General features: G+C 40.0%; 1 protein-coding gene across 1 annotated transcript in view; it reads left to right on the forward strand.

Moving 5' to 3' along the window:
• The window catches only part of LOC124280297 (ETS-related transcription factor Elf-3-like), a 57834-nt gene that overhangs the window by 19703 nt on the left and 17276 nt on the right, over positions 1–20855 (forward strand).

Consider the following 20855-nt stretch of genomic DNA (forward strand, 5'->3'; position numbering starts at 1 on the left):
CATCAGATCTGATCAAACATAATTTTTTATCAAGTTTTGATAATTATAAAAACCATATCAATTATGAATGAGAGCTCGGAATGGCTGATGCTGCGTCCCACCCCTCACCACGAAGGGTATTGTCTTCTGTGCCTGAAGCCACACACTGTCTCTGTGGGTTTTGTTCGGCCCACTAACAACTGATAACATCTATAGATGGCCTGACACAAGACCACAATAGGCCTTTTAAGATTTACAAACGCCAAACAAGCGTGTTTCCGCGTTACTTTCCATGCTCTCAACAGACCTGAGAAGATCTGGTAATGAAACATGCTTCGCCTTTTGCAATAACAGGTCGAACTGGATACATTCGGCCTTTTCATCTGTGAAAATATAAGGAAGTTGTGACAGAAATGCAGCGTGCAAATGACCAAAAATAGTGACTCAATAAAGATAAAACTAGTACTGCTCTTAATGTGGGGCACAACAATACTTGTCCGTATGAGCAATACAGCAATGCAGTTAGTAGGTGCGTCATCATCATCATCATCATCACAACGCTATCATCATCACCACCACCACAACCACCACCACCACCACCATCATCATCATCATCATCATCATCATCATCATCATCATCATCATCATCATCATCATCATCAACACAACACCACCATCGCTAATTTCATTACAACATGCATCGTGAGTTCGAATCCCGGCACATTCTGACTATGTACCTTGGTTTGTTAGCACCGGTTGTCATGGGTTTCACCACAGTGGTAAACGTAAAGTGTAGTTGTGACTTTCCCCCCAAGCTGCCGCACTATGGTGTAACTGAAACATCCATCGTCATGACCCTGAAGCGGCCTTTAACCAAACTCAATCACTCATTATGGTTACCAGTATCATTATATCCCATCATCATATCATTCATCATCATCATCATCATCATCATCATCATCATCATCGCCACGCCCCTTCTGTGTGAGGTTATCAAGTGTTCTTCATGTGGTGTTAGTTGATCAGATTAATGTAGAATTAACATATATTCTGGGCGGTCTACACTAAAGCCTCTATCTTCCCAGAGGTCTGGTGTTATTTAGGAAGTGTTTTCCTATCACTCCTGGCGGCCCCGTCAGCTTCCGTATCCAACACATGCACTGTGATATGCTTCCTGACCCGTCTGATGTTAAACTGTAGAATGGATGCACCGATAGTGAAGGGAATGTAATGTTTGGAAATAGGCAAGATGTCAAGTATTTGAGGGGTATTGAGCCACTAAGTGTTGAGAATAAAGAGGTGTGTGGAAGGGGTGTGAGGGTGATGGTGGGAGGGTAGGGTTTAAGGGCTGAGGGGTGTGAGAATATAGAGGTGTGGGGAAGAGGGTCAAGGTGGTGGTGGGAGGGTAGGGTTTAAGGGGTTGAGGGGTGTGGCTGAGGTGTGTGGGGTAAAAGGTGTGGTGTGGGGGTCGAGGTGGAGGAGGAGGGAGGGAGGGTTTAAGGGCTGAGGGGTGTGAGAATAAAGAGGTGTGGGGAAGGGGTCAAGGTGGTGGTGGGAGGGTAGGGCTTAAGAACTGAGGGGTGTGAGAATAAAGAGGTGTGGGAAAGGGGTCAAGGTGGTGGAGGGAGGCTAGGGTTTAAGAACTGAGGGGTGTGAGAATAAAGAGGTGTGGGGAAGGGGTCAAGGAGGTGGAGGGAGGGTAGGGTTTAAGAACTGAGGGGTGTGAGAATAAAGAGAGTGTGGGGGTCAAGGTGGTGGAGGGAGGGAGGGCTTAAGAACTGAGGGGTGTGAGAATAAAGAGGTGTGGGGAAAGGGGTCAAGGTGGTGGAGGGAGGCTAGGGTTTAAGAACTGAGGGGTGTGAGAATAAAGAGGTGTGTGGGGGGTCAAGGTGGTGGTGGGAGGGAGGGTTTAAGAGCTGAGGGGTGTGAGAATAAAGAGGTGTGTGGAAGGGGGTCAAGGTGGTGGTGGGAGGGAGGGTTTAAGAGCTGAGGGGTGTGAGAATAAAGAGGTGTGTGGAAGGGGCCAAGGTGGTGGAGGGAGAGGAGGGTTTAAGGGCTGAGGGGTGTGAGAATAAAGAGGTGTGTGGAAGGGGTCAAGGTGGTGGAGGGAGGGTAGGGTTTAAGGGCTGAGGTGTGTGCGAATAAAGAGCTGTGTGGAAGGGGTGTGAGGGTGAGGGAGGGAGGGTGGGGTTTAAGGGCTGAGGGATGTGAGAATAAAGCGGTGTTGAAGGGGGGGGGGGAGCAGGTGATGGTGGGAAGATAGGGCTAATGCCTGAGGGGTGTGAGAAAAGAGTTGCTGTGTGTTGAAGGGGTGTGGGTGGTGGAGAGACGACGATGGTGGGTCGGAAGTTGTGCTGTGGGTGGGACGGAGGCGAGGTTTGGGTGTGGATGGAATGAGGCTGAATATAGACTGCAGTTGTGGAAGGGAGTGGAAATGAGTACTGACTGATAAGGGCCGGTAAAGCTATTATATGTAGGCATTATCTTTGGTCGGAGAAATGGGTATTTGAAACTGAATGAATTGACTTGGCCAACTCCAGGAGAGTAGACAAGGGGCTTTGTGGGGGAGATGGGGCGGACCTGTCGTCACAGTGGGAGTAGTAGGGATCCGAATAAGGGGCCAAACGGACGAGGTAGGAAATGAAGTGGATCTTTGGGAAGGAGATGGGAATTGGACGATGGAGTGGGCAGATGGGGGAATTATCAGTGGCCCATCTTAAACGCCTTGACTGCAGCATTGCAAGAAATGTCGTGAAGGGGTTATTTCCCTCAAACTTCCACTAAAGTAATATTTATATAAGGCATGTTATAAAGTGGTAGATAAACATTCTAATGCATGCTAGGATGTTTTAGACTTGATCTCCCCACACGTCGACTAATGATACAACTGATGGATACAGTTAATCTCACCAATTTTTCAGTTTGTTAGACGAAATGACCTGAGTATAGAGCGGTACACTTTCTGTGTGACTGTTCATTAGTGAGTCATAAAAAGTCAAAGGTTTTCACAAAAGACAATCGGCTCGGCTCGGCATGTAGTCTGTGACGACGCGCAATGTCTATCGGCTCAAGAAGCCGGGCTTCACCCAGGCTCGAACGTGAGCTTTCTGCTCTCGAAGGTGTTTAAACGAATCCCCGCGTACACAGCTAGTGTGTTGCTACAGCCCTGTTCACTACACACCAGTTGTCTCCCTTCCCCATAGACCCCCAAACAGTACAGTTGTTCTCAAGTAATGTGGCTATTGTTATCTGTATAGCCAGTGAGTCTTCGTTGGTCGGTTGCCTTAAGATGATCTTTGATATCGGATTATGAGATTGGCCGGACAAGTGCCGTGTGTCACTCGAGTCGACGTCGTGATGCTGTAGGTGGCATGTTGCTCGTCACTTAAACACTTATGCCTTTTTCTGGCCTGGCCACTCGTGCATCTGTTTATTTACTTGCACGGACTAGCTATGGATGTAGGTGAGTGAATCTTCAATGTTGATGTACCCAGTGTAACAACCTCCTCATCCCCATTGATGATGTTTCTTGATGCAGTGGACACAACAGGTTGTAATTTAGTCGGCAAGAATTGGGTCGGATAGAAAATATTAATTTGTTTACCGTTATATATTTAAGTCATCAGTAGCAAATGTCTCTACCCCTCCACATACATATACCTTGAACGCATGTAAAGAGGCATCATGAACGGCCTAAGCAGATGGCTTCAATTTACATCCTTATTTACATGTCTTGTGTGTGGATAGTGGGGTAGGGCAGTGGTACATGTGTTCGCCAGGCAGACACACGAGTTCTATCCTTCCTATTGCTGCAGCTTTTGTCAACCTGTCCTAAACTTCTGAATTATGGCATTGGTGGAAATTTCTGCACCATCGAATGTGAGTTCCTTTGCAGCCATTGCAGTATTCTGGTATTGCTAAGAGCAGTCTAACTTAGTGTCGTGTCTATTTAAACAAACTAGTCTTCATGCTGTTCCATAGCAAGCTGTCCATGTTTTATCAACTGACGTGCGTTAACATTAACGTTAGGACAATAATGTCCCTGATTATTTTTATATTCGTTTATATACTGATATTATGTTCATCATGACCCAGTCATACTGCCATACAGTCATACTGTCATAAGCTCTGTGCCTCTATGTGTATATATAGATACAACATGAAGTATGAAGTAATAATGCCTGTACGACATCATAAAACTTAGGGACGGTGGGGTGGCCTCGTAGTTCAAGTGTTCACTGGTGACGCCAATAGCCCGGTTCCTATTCCCTGCACAGATACAATGTATGTAAATCATTTCAAATGTCCCCCAGCCCTGATATTGCAGGAATATTGCTGGAAGCGGCGTAAAACCCTCACTTAGTCATACAACATTCTATTCATCTTCCAAGCCCTTATCATGGCATTGTGTTGTATCAACTCACACCGAGGTACTGAAATAATCAGTGTCGTTAGATACTCCACTGTCAATGGTATCCAAGCTTTCACAATATTAAACTACTACACCACAAGGGTAGTTTGTTTATCTATTCAGACATATTTCCAATCGATAACTTCCTACTGATTGAGTGAGTGAGTGTGAACAACGAAGTGACAGTTTACTCTCCGTACATACGCTGTATTAAACCACTGTAACCAGTACTACACGTATACCCGGTGTTAATACAAGTATACCCAGTGTTAATGCAAGTATACCCAGTGTTAATACACGTATACCCAGTGTTAATACAAGTAAACCCAGTGTTAATACAAGTATACCCAGTGTTAATACAAGTAAACCCAGTGTTAATACAAATATACCCAGTGCTAATACAAGTAAACCCAGTGGTAATACAAGTATACCCAGTGTTAATACACGTATACCCAATGTTAATACAAGTAAACCCAGTGTTAATACACGTATACCCAGTGTTAATACAAGTAAACCCAGTGTTAATACAAGTTTACCCAGTGTCAATACACGTATACCCAGTGTTAATACACGTATACCCAGTGTTAATACAAGTTAACCCAGTGTTAATACAAGTATACCCAGTGTTAATACAAGTATACCCAGTGTTAATACAAGTATTAACCCAGTGTTAATACAAGTATACCCAGTGTTCATACAAGTATACCCAGTGTTCATACAAGTATACCCAGTGTTCATACAAGTATACCCCTTCGCCCGTAAACCATGTGCAAGGCAGTTATCATTATCCAGAAAACACGTACACAATGGTAGAAGTTACCATAACCCGTAAACAAAATTATCCTAATCCATCAATAACACAGACCATGTCAATACGGTTGTTATACACCACCAGTAACACAGACCATGGTCAATACGGTTTATTATACCGGTTGTAACACAGACCATGGTCAATACGGTTGTTATACACCATCAATAACACAGACCATGGTCAATACGGTTGTTATACACCATCAATAACACAGACCATGTCAATACGGTTGTTATACACCATCAATAACACAGACCATGGTCAATACGGTTGTTATACACCATCAATAACACAGACCATGGTCAATACGGTTGTTATACACCATCAATAACACAGACCATGGTCAATACGGTTGTTATACACCATCAATAACACAGACCATGGTCAATCAATACCATCAATAACACAGACCATGGTCAATACGGTTGTTATACACCATCAATAACACAGACCATGTCAATACGGTTGTTATACACCATCAATAACACAGACCATGGTCAATACGGTTGTTATACACCATCAATAACACAAACCATGGTAAATACGGTTGTTATACACCATCAATAACACAGACCATGTCAATACGGTTGTTATACACCATCAATAACACAGACCATGGTCAATACGGTTGTTAAACACCACCAATAACACAGACTATGTCAATGCGGTTGTTATACACCATCAATAACACAGACCATGGTCAATACGGTTGTTATGCACCATCAATAACACAGACCATTGTCAATACGGTTGTTAAACACCACCAATAACACAGACTATGTCAATACATCGGTTGTTATACACCATCAATAACACAGACCATGGTCAATACGGTTGTTATACACACCATCCCAATAACACAGACTATGTCAATAACTACATGTTATCAACCATCAATAACACAGACCTTATATGGTCAATACGGTTGTTCAACACCACTATCATAACACATACCATGGTCAATACGGTTGTTATACGCCATCAACACGGTTGTTATACACCACCATACAGTTATCAACACAGACTATGACTTATATAATCATAAGTATACATCATAGATAGCTAATGTCCACTGTAACACCATCCTGTAATACAGGTATCAACACCTACCTATATAGCGACAACATAGTCCACGACCAATATACTTTAGCATCACCCATACATAACTACATACAGTTATCAACACCATAACTACATACAGTTATCAACACCTAGCTATCATAACTACATACAGTTATCAACACCTAGCTTTTGTAAATATATACAGTTATCAACACCTGGCTATCATAACTACATACAGTTATCAACACCTGGCAATCATAACTATATACAGTTATCAACACCTGGCTATCATAACTACATACAGTTATCAACACCTAGCTATCATAACTACATACAGTTATCAACACCTAGCTATCATAACTACATACAGTTATCAACACCTAGCTATCATAAATATATACAGTTATCAACACCTAGCTATCATAACTACATACAGTTATCAACACCTAGCTTTGTAAATATATACAGTTATCAACACCTGGCTATCATAACTACATACAGTTATCAACACCTAGCTATTGAAAATATATACAGTTATCAACACCTGGCAATCATAACTGTACACAATATACAGTTATCAACACCTAGCTATCATAACTACATACAGTTATCAACACCTAGCTTTTGTAAATATATACAGTTATCAACACATAGCTATCATAACTACATACAGTTATCAACACCTAGCTATCATAAATATATACAGTTATCAACACCTAGCTATCATAACTACATACAGTTATCAACACCTGGCTATCATAACTACATACAGTTATCAACACCTAGCTATCATAACTACATACAGTTATCAACACCTGGCTATCATAACAGTTATCAACACCTATAAATATATACAGTTATCAACACCTGGCTATCATAACTACATACATCAACACCTGGCAGTTATCAACACCTAGCATACTGCATACAATATACAGTTATCAACACCTAGCTATCATAACTACATACAGTTATCAACACCTAGCTATTGTAAATATATACAGTTATCAACACCTAGCTATCATAACTACATACAGTTATCAACACCTAGCTATCATAACTACATACAGTTATCAACACCTAGCTATCATAACTACATACAGTTATCAACACCTGGCTATCATAACTTCATACAGTTATCAACACCTGGCTATCATAACTACATACAGTTATCAACACCTGGCTATCATAACTACATACAGTTATCAACACCTAGCTATTGTAAATATATACAGTTATCAACACCTAGCTATCATAACTACATACAGTTATCAACACCTGACTATCATAACTGCCTACAGTTATCATGTCTTGTACTATTGTTGGCCGTGAATAACAGTGTTGACACGTGGATATAAGAACATTGTTACACCATTGCCAATTATTAGTGGCATTTCTGATATATTACTTTACAATTGATATGTAGACCACGTGATTATCATCCGCGAGTAATGAGCACCAATGACGATGCATAGATTCAACTAAGTGATAAGCGGAACAATCGCAGAAAGATATTCAGGTAGTCAGGGCTAATAATTAAGTGTTAAGCATCTGCATTTTGTAAATACCATCTGCAACCAAATACAGATTATATTCTCCAAGTATATTTTGATCCAATTCTTATGCTGGTTGCGATGGCAACTTTTTTTGTTCATTACTCACTCATGTCTGTTTATATTATGTCTCTGTGTATCACTGTGACATTCCTTTTGAAGAGCGTATGGGGTACAGTGCACAAGCATATTTTATTTTGGTTACGTTTGACATGAATCCGACCTCTGACCTCCATCCAGCGCCATGACGCTCATACCAACTCACTAGTATTCCCCTTTCATCCATGGATGGCATCTGATGTCTTTGTATCAAAATTACCAAACAAATTTACGTAGCCTGTAGGCTCTGTTTTACCCTTATTTGACGCTGTCGTTGTCCCAGAATTCTCTCTGCTGCTGCTACACAATATAGCACGTCAAGGCCAGACAATAACCAGTCTCAATTATATGCCAAAACAGATTCCATTGCGTGTGATAGGCGAAATAAGTGGTGACATGATCACATTAAATGATCGGTGAAGATCAGCGTGATACCAGACCTTCGCTATCGCACTTTACACATACAGGAATCAGAATATATTCTTATTCAGTATCAAGCCGTGAAAGGAGGGCGGTGGGGTAGCCTAGTGGTTAAAGCGTTGGCTCGTCACGCCGAAGACCCGGGTTCGAATCCCCACATGGGTACAATGTGTGAAGCCCATTACTGGTGTCCCCCGCCGTGATGACGCTGGAATATTGCTAAAAGCGGCGTAAAACCAAACTCAGTCAGTCAGTCAGTCAGTGAAAGGGAGTGTTGTAGGTGATAACTGTAGTAAGGGAAGCCGGACGGTGGGGTGAATATAGGCGATAACTGTAGTGAGGGAAGTCGGACGGTGGAGTGAATATAGGCGATAACTGTAGTAAGGGAATTCGGATGGTGGAGTGAATATAGGCGATAACAGTATTAAGGGAAGTCGGATGGTGGAGTGAATAAAGGCGCTGTACTAAGGAATGAATATAGGCCATAACTGTAGTACGGTAAGTCGTGTGGTGGGGAAGTCGGATGGTGGAGTGAATATAGGCGATAACTGTAGTAAGGGAAGTCGGACGGTGGAGTGAATATAGGCGATAACTGTAGTAAGGGAAGTCGTGTGGTGGGGTGAATATAGGCGATAACTGTAGTAAGGGAAGTCTGTGGTGGGGTGAATATAGGTGATAACTGTAGTAAGGGGAAGTCGGACGGTGGAGTGAATATAGGCGATAACTGTAGTAAGAAATGAAGTCGGACGGTGGGTGAATATAGGCGATAACTGTAGTAAGGAAGTCGGATGGTGGAGTGAATATATGTATTAACTGTAGTAAGGGAAGTCGGATGGTGGAGTAGTAAGGGATAAGTAGTAAGGTAAGGACGGTGGAGTGAATATAGGCGATAACTGTAGTAAGGGAAGTCGGATGGTGGAGTGAATATATGTATTAACTGTAGTAAGGGAAGTCGGATGGTGGAGTGAATATAGGCGATAACTGTAGTAAGGGAAGTCGGACGGTGGAGTGAATATAGGCGATAACTGTAGTAAGGGAAGTCGGACGGTGGAGTGAATATAGGCGATAACTGTAGTAAGGGAAGTTGGATGGTGGAGTGAATATATGTATTAACTGTAGTAAGGGAAGTCGGACGGTGGAGTGAATATAGGCGATAACTGTAGTAAGGGGAGTCGGACGGTGGAGTGAATATAGGCGATAACTGTAGTAAGGGAGTCGGATGGTGGAGTGAATATATGTGATAACTGTAGTAAGGGAAGTCGGACGGTGGAGTGAATATAGGCGATAACTGTAGTAAGGGAAGTCGGACGGTGGAGTGAATATAGGCGATAACTGTAGTAAGGGAAGTCGGATGGTGGAAGGGAAGTCGGAAGTCGGATGGTGGAGTGAATATATGTATTAACTGTAGTAAGGGAAGTCGGATGGTGGAGTGAATATAGGCGATAACTGTAGTAAGGGAAGTCGGACGGTGGAGTGAATATAGGCGATAACTGTAGTAAGGGAAGTCGGATGGTGGAGTGAATATAGGCGATAACTGTAGTAAGGGAAGTCGGATGGTGGAGTGAATATAGGCGATAACTGTAGTAAGGGAAGTCGGATGGTAACTTGACCGGTGAAGGACTAAGGTGACCACAGTAACGGGTTGATCGTGTGATTGAGACATGACTGTAGTTATGGTGTTTGAATATCCGACGTATTTATAAGCTTGAATATTTGTTATACGCCAGAGAATAACGAGTCTTCATTATCCCAATAAAACAGATTGCTCTGAGCGAGAAAACAAAATAGCGATGAAAAAATCTGTGAATTGATCATCGAAAATCATTAATAAAGCATGGCTAATACATGCACTGTGACAGTCTGTATTTGGTTTACATGGGATATAGAAATCAATAACATCACATATGTACCAAATTATGACCGTTTATGTAAGTACACCTAAATACTGTATATTATAAAGAAAGCTGTCAGTTTCGAATGATAGAAGCTCAACTAAATGCTGATAACAAATACTTACACTGCACAGTATGTATATACGTAGCTTTTGTATTTAAATTCAGAAGACAATAATTGTTACTAAATATCATATGATAATTATAACCTAGAAATATTCATTTCTTCAGTATCAACATTTACGTTGATGTATTCCTCTCTCTATGTAACTATTCATTATCTTGGAAAGGTCGTTTTAAAATTTATACGACATCATGTCATTTGACTCGACCTCCAAACGTGTTAAAGGATTGTTCCAAAGGTGACCTCTCATCAACGTAGATTGCACCAGTAGGCGTAGAGAGGCCACACCTATCATGCATATCTAAACAAATATGCAATATAAATACCAGGGGCAACGACATTGACCATACGTGTGTCACCTCTAACAAAAATTATATAACAGATATCTACTGAATTTTGCAAGCAGGTATATAGAAAGAAATAATCATATCTAACCGACCGGTGAAGAATGTGTTTTGCTGGTAATTTCGCCTTGCAGCAAACCATTATTTTATTCACTGCATCGCCTCTTATAACAAGCAGCATTCTAATGGAGATTATAGTCTGTTTGCAGTGGAAACGTACCGATGAATTTCACTTTAAACAAAACAGTAAATCAAATAAGTGAAATTAATATTGCGAATCCTCATACTCTTACCTTGCCAATTGAACATTTAAATCTGAGAATTTTATTCAACTTCGGATAAAAGTAAACTGTTGTTTAACAAACGATCATAGATTCAAACCGCTATTATTGGTTTGTATTACAAGGAGGGTAAGCGCGGTGGTTGGAACAGTGAAACAAATGCACGTGCGGTACGTGATGAGCGTTAACTTAGAGCGTTTACCTTTTTGTTTAAAGTGAAATTCATCGGTACTTTTGCACTGCAAATATCTTATAGTTGCTGTTCTAATTCGCAGAGATAAAATCTCATAGCTAAATACATGATGTCTTAAAACAAGTCGATCAGCAAAACGTTAACCAGTCATGCATTCTATACTCGCATCCAGTAAAACAGCTTTGTAAACCAGTCATGTGTTATAATGTCGGTGTATCAACGATCAATAAAACTAGAAGCCTTCTGAATGGCTTTTATCCACAAGCTAAATACCCTTATCGGGTAGAAATCAGTTATGTATGTGTTGTATCAACAACAAAATAACTAGAGAATCAACTGATGATGCGTATATATGTTGTTTCAAGCTATAAAGCAACATTATTAATTAGCCAGGTAAATAAAACATACGTATGTTCATGTGTTTAGTCAAGCAATAAACCAATGTAGTCAACTGACAACAGGTTATGTACAACAAACAATTAATCAGTTTTATCAATTAGCAATGTGTTAACTTCTTATATGTAAGCTACATCAACAAGTAATAAAACTCTGTTAAGTAGCCGCGTGTTGTAGTCACATTGTGTCAGCGCGCAATAAAACATCCTTATTCAGCGGTAATGTGTCAGGTCAACACTGTACCTGCAAGCAAAAGAACATCCACATTATCTAGCCTTGTTCTGCTTACATAGTGTATCAGCGCAATAAAACATCCTTATTCAGCAGAAATGTGTCAGGCCAACACTGTACAAGCAAAATAACACCCACATTATCTAGCCTTGTTCTGCATACATACTGTGTGAGCACGCAATAAAACACCCTTACCCAGCGGTAATAGTATACAATATGTTAAATTAATACAAGCAATGGAACTATTTTATTACCTAGCCATATATGGCATACACTTTGTTCAACAAGCACTAAAGGAACAAACAATAAGAAGTACAAGCAAGAAAAAGCCTAATCACTAATCATATTTTATCAACAAACATTTGACTGCATATGTATATGCCGTTTTGTCATGAGCAGTAGTTTTATCAACAAGAAATTTAAAATCCCTATGAACAGGCAATATTTCGTATACATTTCAAATAGTTGCTTTTCAACTATTGATCCATCAAACATACATTTCAACAAACAATAAAACAGTGTAATCAACAATCCAAGTGTTAAAGACGCCTTTTCAGAAATCAATCACTCAGTCTTCACAACCAGCCTTGACTTATATACCCCTCTATCAACAAGTATGAAAACAATATCTGAAGAAGTTACATCTATTCTACACACGTTCTAAAGACGGAAGCAGCTACTACTGATTCCCCTGTAAATTAGAGATGTTGAGTTGAACGACTGAGATGGAATAATAGTGTATTTGATAGTGAGGTTTTCTGAGTCCCAGCGTCCGATCTGATCAACAGGGCCAGCCCGTCAGCTGACTCACTCCCCAGCCATGCTCAGGTGAACACGCGGCTACTTAGCATGTTTTCAGTAAGTTGTGGTATTTTTTTCCAAGTGTAAAACATTGATGTGGCCTTAAAGAGGCTTCTTACGTCCATGTTGAATTTTGTCTCTTCTTTGAGATTCTGGTTTGTCTTATAGTGTTTAAATACTGGTAGTGTCGAGTCGCAGCTATTAAAATGTTTTCATTCTCCGATTTATGAAATGAAAACTCGAAGTTGTGACAATGTTGTTTCATGGATAGTCTGAAATATGCCATTAGAACAGTATTGTTTGAAGAGCACATCCACGTGACCTGCCAGGAAGATTAGATTGGGAATATGAAGTCCATACTGACTTCGTGGGCGTTGCTAGAGGTTTTCTGGATGATAGTTAAAATAGTTACAGTGTTATTTCAAGATGGCTACCACACAGTCAACTAAGGAAATGCACCATATCACGACAATCGGCGTGCACTAGCTATATTAAATCCTTGATTCTAATAAAAAACATAACATTTATAATGTGTGGGGACTGGTATTATCAAAAGAAGCGTTAGATGAACAAAGAACTTGGGTCATAATTTGAGAAGTGAAGATGGAAAATATTTAATTGACCCTTTTGTTAAATATCGGACATAGGGAGAAAGAATATTATTAACATTATGTGTCACTTTTTCACACAACAAAAAAATACATATACAGACCTGTCGAAGCCGTTAATCGCAAATGTAAAACATAATGAATATAATTATTGTTGCAGTTTGACGGTTAAATGTTTATGCATTAAAGCATCTTCAAAGTACAATTAAAACATAAATGCGAATTAGTATTATAGTTTTTAAAGCTTAGAAACATAACAATATCTTTAGATAACTTCAAACTCATGATATGGAGAGAAAACATTCTCTCACAACTATATACCTCTTACTGTAAATGTATGAATCCGAATATCATGTTCTAGTTTTATTCATTTTGTAAATGTGTTTTGTAGCTTTACAGTAAGAAGTATTCAGTTGTGTGAAAATGTGTGTGTGTGTGTTTGCGTGCGCGTGCGCGCGTGTGTGTATCTGTACAAAAATGTTTTTATAAGAATATTTAATTGATAAAATATACTCAATGTCATGAACATTGGTGCAGAATTGAAGAAGACAACAGCAAGTTACGACTTACTTGGAATAGTTATAAATGTGATACACTTCATTTCAGTAGCAGCATCTGTGTTTGTTTTCAGCAAGACTGAAGAAAACTCTTATTGATACATTTGATGAAATAGCAATCAGGAATGTTGACTGGGGACCCCGACTTCTGATTGTAAGTGTTGGACCTGTATACAATGAACAGTATCATTGCTGATGTCTAATTGAAACTGACCATCATGACGTTATTGGTACGCTGAGCCGCGCGGTCAAGAAATGGATACTCACTGTCCACTAACCCGCATTTATCTTCCAGTTGTTTTGACCACTGTGATGCCGATTGCTAATTGTATTGAGTATCAAAGCAAGCCGTGTTGGATTATTCCAACTTCTGAAGAACTGAAACCAAACACCTATAGGTCATTATTAGTTACTAATAACGGTAATTAATTGTCTTGGAACATAAACCAACTTGACCAGTCGTTCTTTGTCCACCGGTTAGATACGTATGTGTGCGGGTGGAACTATTTCAAAATTAGTGGAAGTTACATGTATTTTATAGAAAACCAGAACATGCTACAACATTACAAGTTGATAAATTTGGTATATAACGACTAGATGATTACTATCTGAGTGCAATATAGAACGTCACCGTATGAGGATATCCAGCCTTCAATATCTACCCAAACACATTACAATGGACGTGGAAGGTAAACTAGATATGAATTGATAGCGGAAAATCAGTCATGACTTCAGTTGTTTGCGAAAACCATAAACGATGTCTCTAATATTGAGGTGAATTATCTAAAATAATCCAAGTTGGACGTTAGAGATGCATGTACTGCAAGTACTGGAAGACTGCACATCACGGCCAAACTGCAGTGCTTGAAGATAAATGCAGGTCAAGCTCTCCACACATTCTCTCATACAATACTCATGGACATGTCCTGTTTATGACATCTAGTGATGCTCTGTGTTGTTCACTTACGTTAACCGCTCAAAATGATGTGCGAAGAATGGCGACCCTTCAAGTACACCGTTCGGTATTGATCATACAAATCAGAGTTAACTTTACAAACTACAGTATATATGGTGATGAAGAAAAGCGGTTAACCCTTCAACCAGGCCCTTGTCCAGAATCCAGGGTTACCAGTCGAGAGACGATGAAGAATTCAGGTCAAGAGACGATGAAGAATCCAGGGTTAGCAGTCGAGAGACAGTGAAGAATCCATGGTTAGCAGTTAAGAGACAATGACGATTCCAGGTTTGCCATTTGAGAGATAATGAAGAATCCAGGCTTAGCAGTTGAGAAGCAATGAAGAACCCAGGGGTGCCAGTCGAGAGACGATGAAGAATCAAGGGTTACTAGTCGAGAGACGATGAAGAATTCAGGTCAAGAGACGATGAAGATGAGTCAGAGATAACCATTGTCTGCTGATGAATACAGGGTACCGGTCTACTGACGCAGTGATACAGAGGGTCTCATCATAGCATGGGAAGCAACTGCAGCCCCTGGAGCGTCACATATACCCTAATGAGGGTTAGCTGGGCTGTCCATTGGTATACCCCGTTGCACTCGGATGATGAGCCGTCTCAGTTTCACCTACATGAACTCTATCATTACCTAAACAGATAAATATTATTCGTACGTTTGATAGTGTTTTTTCAACCCTGTCGTGTCAATCGATATAGATCCAGCCTCGGGCTGTTTCCCATATGATCAGAAAATCTACTCACGATGAATCCTCTGTTTCTGTATATATTGTATTGACGTTTAGCATAGGAAGTGACTTGCAGTTTATACCAGCCATTCCACACGGTGTGCAGGTGTAAGGTTATACCTGCTCACTTGGTGTAATGTGCGGGGACCGTACTCTGGTTTATATTTATCGTTTCAGATTTGTTTACTGCACTCTAACAAATACTCGTATTCTCTTGTTTTTTAGTTTAGTGTAGTATAAAATAGTGCTATGCTTACATGTGTCATCAATAAGGGTACTATATTGCAATGCTCTTCTTGCATGTGTGATATGAAAGAATACGTTATGGCTCTTTTTACACGTCTCATCCTAACCCGTACTTTATTGTAGTGTTCTGCTCACACGTGTCATACTAACCAGTACTATAGTGTAGTATTCTGCTCACACGTGTCATCCTAACCAGTACTATATTGTAGTATTCTGCTCACACGTGTCATACTAACCAGTACTATATTGTAGTATTCTGCTCACACGTGTCATACTAACCAGTAATATATTGTAGTATTCTACTCACACGTGTCATCCTAACCAGTACTATAGTGTAGTATTCTGCTCACACGTGTCATCCTAACCAGTACTATATTGTAGTATTCTGCTCACACGTGTCATGCTAACCAGTACTATATTGTAGTATTCTGCTCACACGTGTCATACTAACCAGTAATATATTGTAGTATTCTACTCACACGTGTCATCCTAACCAGTAATATATTGTAGTATTCTACTCACACGTGTCATCCTAACCAGTACTATATTGTAGTATTCTGCTCACAAGTGTCATCCTAACCAGTACTACATTGTAGTATTCTGCTCACACGTGTCATCCTAACCATCCGTGTCATCCTAACCAGTACTATAGTGTAGTATTCTGCTCACACATGTCATCCTAACCAGTACTATAGTGTAGTATTCTGCTCACACGTGTCATCCTAACCAGTACTATATTGTAGTATTCTGCTCACACGTGTCATGCTAACCAGTACTATATTGTAGTATTCTGCTCACACGTATCATCCTAACCAGTACTATATTGTAGTATTCTGCTCACACGTGTCATCCTAACCAGTACTATATTGTAGTGTTCTGTTTATACGTGTCATCCTAACCAGTACTATATTGTAGTATTCTGCTCACACGTGTCATCCTAACCAGTGCTATACTGTAGTATTCTGCTCACACGTGTCATCCTAACCAGTACTATACTTCGGCTTACATGTATTATCTGTATTGAACATTATTATTGTATTGCATGTATAGTCTGTCAACATTTAGCAATCCACTTTTGTGATGTGCTTACATGTGGTATCATACAGAGTGCCAATTATGTGATGCGTTGTTACTATAAAGTAAAGTAATTTTAATGTTTTTCTTGCATACGTCATCATGTAAGGAAAATTACTGTGGTGTTTTGCTTACGCTGAAGTGAAGTGAAAGATACCGTAGTGTTCTGTTCACAAACGTTGAGTTAGAAAATAGAATATAATATATAGTATAATATGTATACAGGCAAATATTTAAGTCATAGTCTTGCTTTATTTTATTTATAAGCAAATGAGTATATTCAAACTTTGGTAATGTTAATACTACATCTTGATAACGGAAGGGCATCTCCATTTGAAAAGGGTGACATTTCCTTAGTAGAGGCAAACCGGTTATTAAATTGAGGATATTTAAAAAAAGGTGTATATGTTTTATAAGGAAAGGCTATGGTTAAAGAACATAATATATTAAAGCATGACCTATTACAGCCAATTTGCAGGTGAAGGGGCAATTTGAAATTTAAAACGATGGTCCTGTTTTTGTGGGTGAAGTGGAGGGTAATTCCAATGTATTCTGTATAACCTTCTGTTGACCAGCAGTGTTCCTGGTATGTGTTAAAACCATAGGGGTGGTGCTCAATGCCGAACAGAGGGCAAGCAGGACATCATGTTCACAGTGTTTGAGAAGATGAAAACAGAAGGCAGTGGTATCGTGTACACTAATTCTACAGCTAAAAGCAACATTTTGAAATGGAAAATGAGATTGTGAAATTAGAAGAAAGTGTTTATCCCTTTGCTGACCCGAGTAGCTTGTGAGATGAGAGCTTTACAGTGATTACTCAAAGCGTGCTAAGCGCGGCTGGGCGCACTCCATTGTCATCGTTTTGTCACGCTCGCTGCTCGCATGATACTCTGTTGTCGGCTCCTCTCACGTAGTCAGCAGCGCTGGCTTTCGCGACATCAGCGACAACGCAACAAGAAGTTCATATGGTACATCAAGAAAGAGATTTTCTCTTTGGTTTTCTTTTTTGTTTTATGAAAAAAATGTGAAAATATAAAATTGGTTTGACTGCAACAATTCGTGAGTCAAACATATACACAGAGTCGTACAAAAAGTATTCGACACTTGACGTAATTTCCATAGACTTACATGTTAATGTAGTGCAGCATAAATAATTTTCATGAATTTAATTTTCGTAAGATCCAAGTCAAATTTTGCACAATTGTGAGGAATCATCTTACCACCACTCACATAATTTCTGTTTAATTTTCCGTTGCGTATTTATCGAATGGCTACAAGTTAATCAACATAGTTACAGTGCCGTGCACTCATTTAACATGGCGGCCTATAGGATTGTGCATTGTGGAACCATACGTAGATTGATAAATGTGATGTCATTAGTTAAACAGTGGCCGGAAAATTGAACTGAAATTATGTGCGCAGAGCAGAGATGATTTCAAATTTACCTGTCAAATTTTACAAAGATCCAACCTAAACTCACTTCATGAAAATTATTTATGCTACACTGAAAAAACATGTAAGTCTATGGAAATTACGTCAAGTGTCGAATACTTTTTGCACGACTCTGTAGTAACAATAGTTGGTGTGAGTATGAAGATAGTTTATCGTATCGGAGGCCCCTATCACAATGACAGGCAAATACAAATGTAGTGGAAAGCATCATTACACTGTGTAATTAGTTGACAGAAGAAGTCTAAATCCTTCTTATTGTCAAGGATTGTGTTTGAAACAAGGCCAATTTAACGTTGAACGTTCTGACCAACTTTCCGATGATGCCGCCTGTTGTGTTATCAGAACATGAATAAGAATTGCAGTAAACTACCAACCTTGACTGTAATTTGTTCATCAGGGAAACAACTTCCCTTACTGATACTAAACAAAATTGGGACACATAGTTCATTCTCTTCAGATGGGGATGGGTGAACGTTGATAGTTGTTGGTTTGGTAGGTCATTGTTATGCTGGTACACTGTTGGTAGGTTCAGTCCGCTGTTGGTAGGACTGTGAGTTATGGACTGGTTGGTTGATAGTTGTTCGTTTGGTAGGTCATTGTTATGCTGGTACACTGTTGGTAGGTTCAATCCGCTGTTGGTAGGACTGTGAGTTAAGGACTGGTTGGTTGGTAGTTGTTTGCATGGTAGGGTTTCCGTTTGCAAAGTTGTTGATATGATGGTTAAATATGGGTCGTTTGTTTTTCGACTCCTGACTTACCAGTATTCTAGCCATATGAAGGCAGTGAGTAAATATTTAAGCCTGGAACAGACCGTAGAATGATTCAGTCGTGGGCATCAATCTTCGCAATTGGGTGTATTCACAAAGTCCATTTCTAACACGGATCGTAGGTTATAGGGGTAGATGGTGGTCGGGCGCTAGTTGGTAAGTGGTGGATGGTAGGTTGTATGTGGTAGTTTGTATGTGGTAGGCGGTAGGTTGTGTGGTAGTTGGAGTGGAAGGTAGTAAATGTGTGGCAGCTTGGTGGTAGATGTAAGACAGGTGGGTCTATGTTTATTCATCCTGTCCTGTAAGCCCTCTGTTCCCGAGTACTACGGGCGTCTCCGTTAGAGACACGAGCATGGCACTGGCGAAACACACCAACCTTCTCAGTCTGTCACCTCTTGTCGGAGTGTGTCATGAATTTCAAATCTCGGACTTTCAAGGGCGTATAACAAAGCGTCTACCAACCTGCTTGTACCATGTTACAGAGTAGCATATGTATGTTGAATAATGAAAACACGACGGTGGCTCTAGTGAAGCCATTTTACTAATGTCACGTGTCAGCTGAATTTGAGAGGACAGTCCAAGGTGATGCAGACCTAAGACGTGTGCACTGTGGTGAACTGGATGGTGCTGGCATACCAAGATTCATAGGGACATCTAAGACACGATATGTGTATACACTGTTACCATGTGTGATAAGGTGTATGCTAGGTAATGACAGTAATGACATGGTAAACGAGACGTGCCTGGTACATGTATATAAGCTCTGTATTTTGCCTCAAGACGCTTTGTTATAATTGATAAGTGTACTTCATAAAGATGATATTCTTGGAGAAGAAGAGACACCGGAACAGAGGTGTAAAGAACATTTCTTTCAGCAGCTTTGACATAATTATTGACAGATGATTCCTTCGGTGCTGGAAGACAAACGAATAAACTGCAATTACTGTACGACAGTGTCCTGTCTATTGAAACAGCCATAGAGCGGGACATCTATTTCGTAGTATCCACTATTTGGCTTTGTACGCCCAAATCTATTTCGATATTTGAAACATGTTCCTGGTGCTTAAAAATTTCTGTTGTATGGAACTCGTTTGCGTTGCTTCAAAACAGTAAGTTTATAACACACACTTCAAGAGGGTGTGTTGTATAAGGATTGTCCGTGCTCGTGCTGTTTTAAGGCAATTATTATACAGAAATAATCCCGATTCTTGAAGATGCTATGATGTATGGAGAATGGGGTGGCGAAAGAGACATGCATGGGTAGGCGATAGCACGGTGTACAGAACTATTATGTTTGTGTCATAGGATTTGCGATCCCTTAAGAGATTTGTAATAAGATGAAATTTTACGTTTCAAACAGGAAACACAATGTTTGTTTCCATTTTGGATTTATATTTAAATAGAAGACGTGTGTGTTGTGTGAAAACCAGTAGGGATTTTTTTTCGCGCATTTTCGAGAACGGTATAGTTTTTTCAATATCTTGCAGTCACTTTCCCTTAATTTTTAACTACAACACAAAAGCGTTTCGTTTTGAGATTTCGTGTGAAACTTGGCAAGAAGTTTTTATAAGTAATGAATTTTTTCATAAAAGCAGAAAGGAAAACATGTGTTTTGTTCAGAGACTACTGTCTCCAGAATAATGTTGGAGTATTTGTGAACTATGACAGTACCAATTTGTGATACTGCGTCCACAGTTCCCTGAAAACATCGGTACCCCTGCCCAACCTATCAACCAATAAACCAGATACTTCCCAGCATCGGACGTTCATTATTCTAATTCCAACTTCATAAGTCGTTTAACAGGTATACATCTACCGTATACGGGAGAAGATAGATCTGTTTCCTAGGACTGC

This window comes from Haliotis rubra, unplaced genomic scaffold (assembly GCF_003918875.1).
Source record: "Haliotis rubra isolate DU_JTF1 unplaced genomic scaffold, ASM391887v1 Scf264, whole genome shotgun sequence".
Classification (NCBI taxonomy): Eukaryota; Metazoa; Mollusca; class Gastropoda; order Lepetellida; family Haliotidae; genus Haliotis; species Haliotis rubra.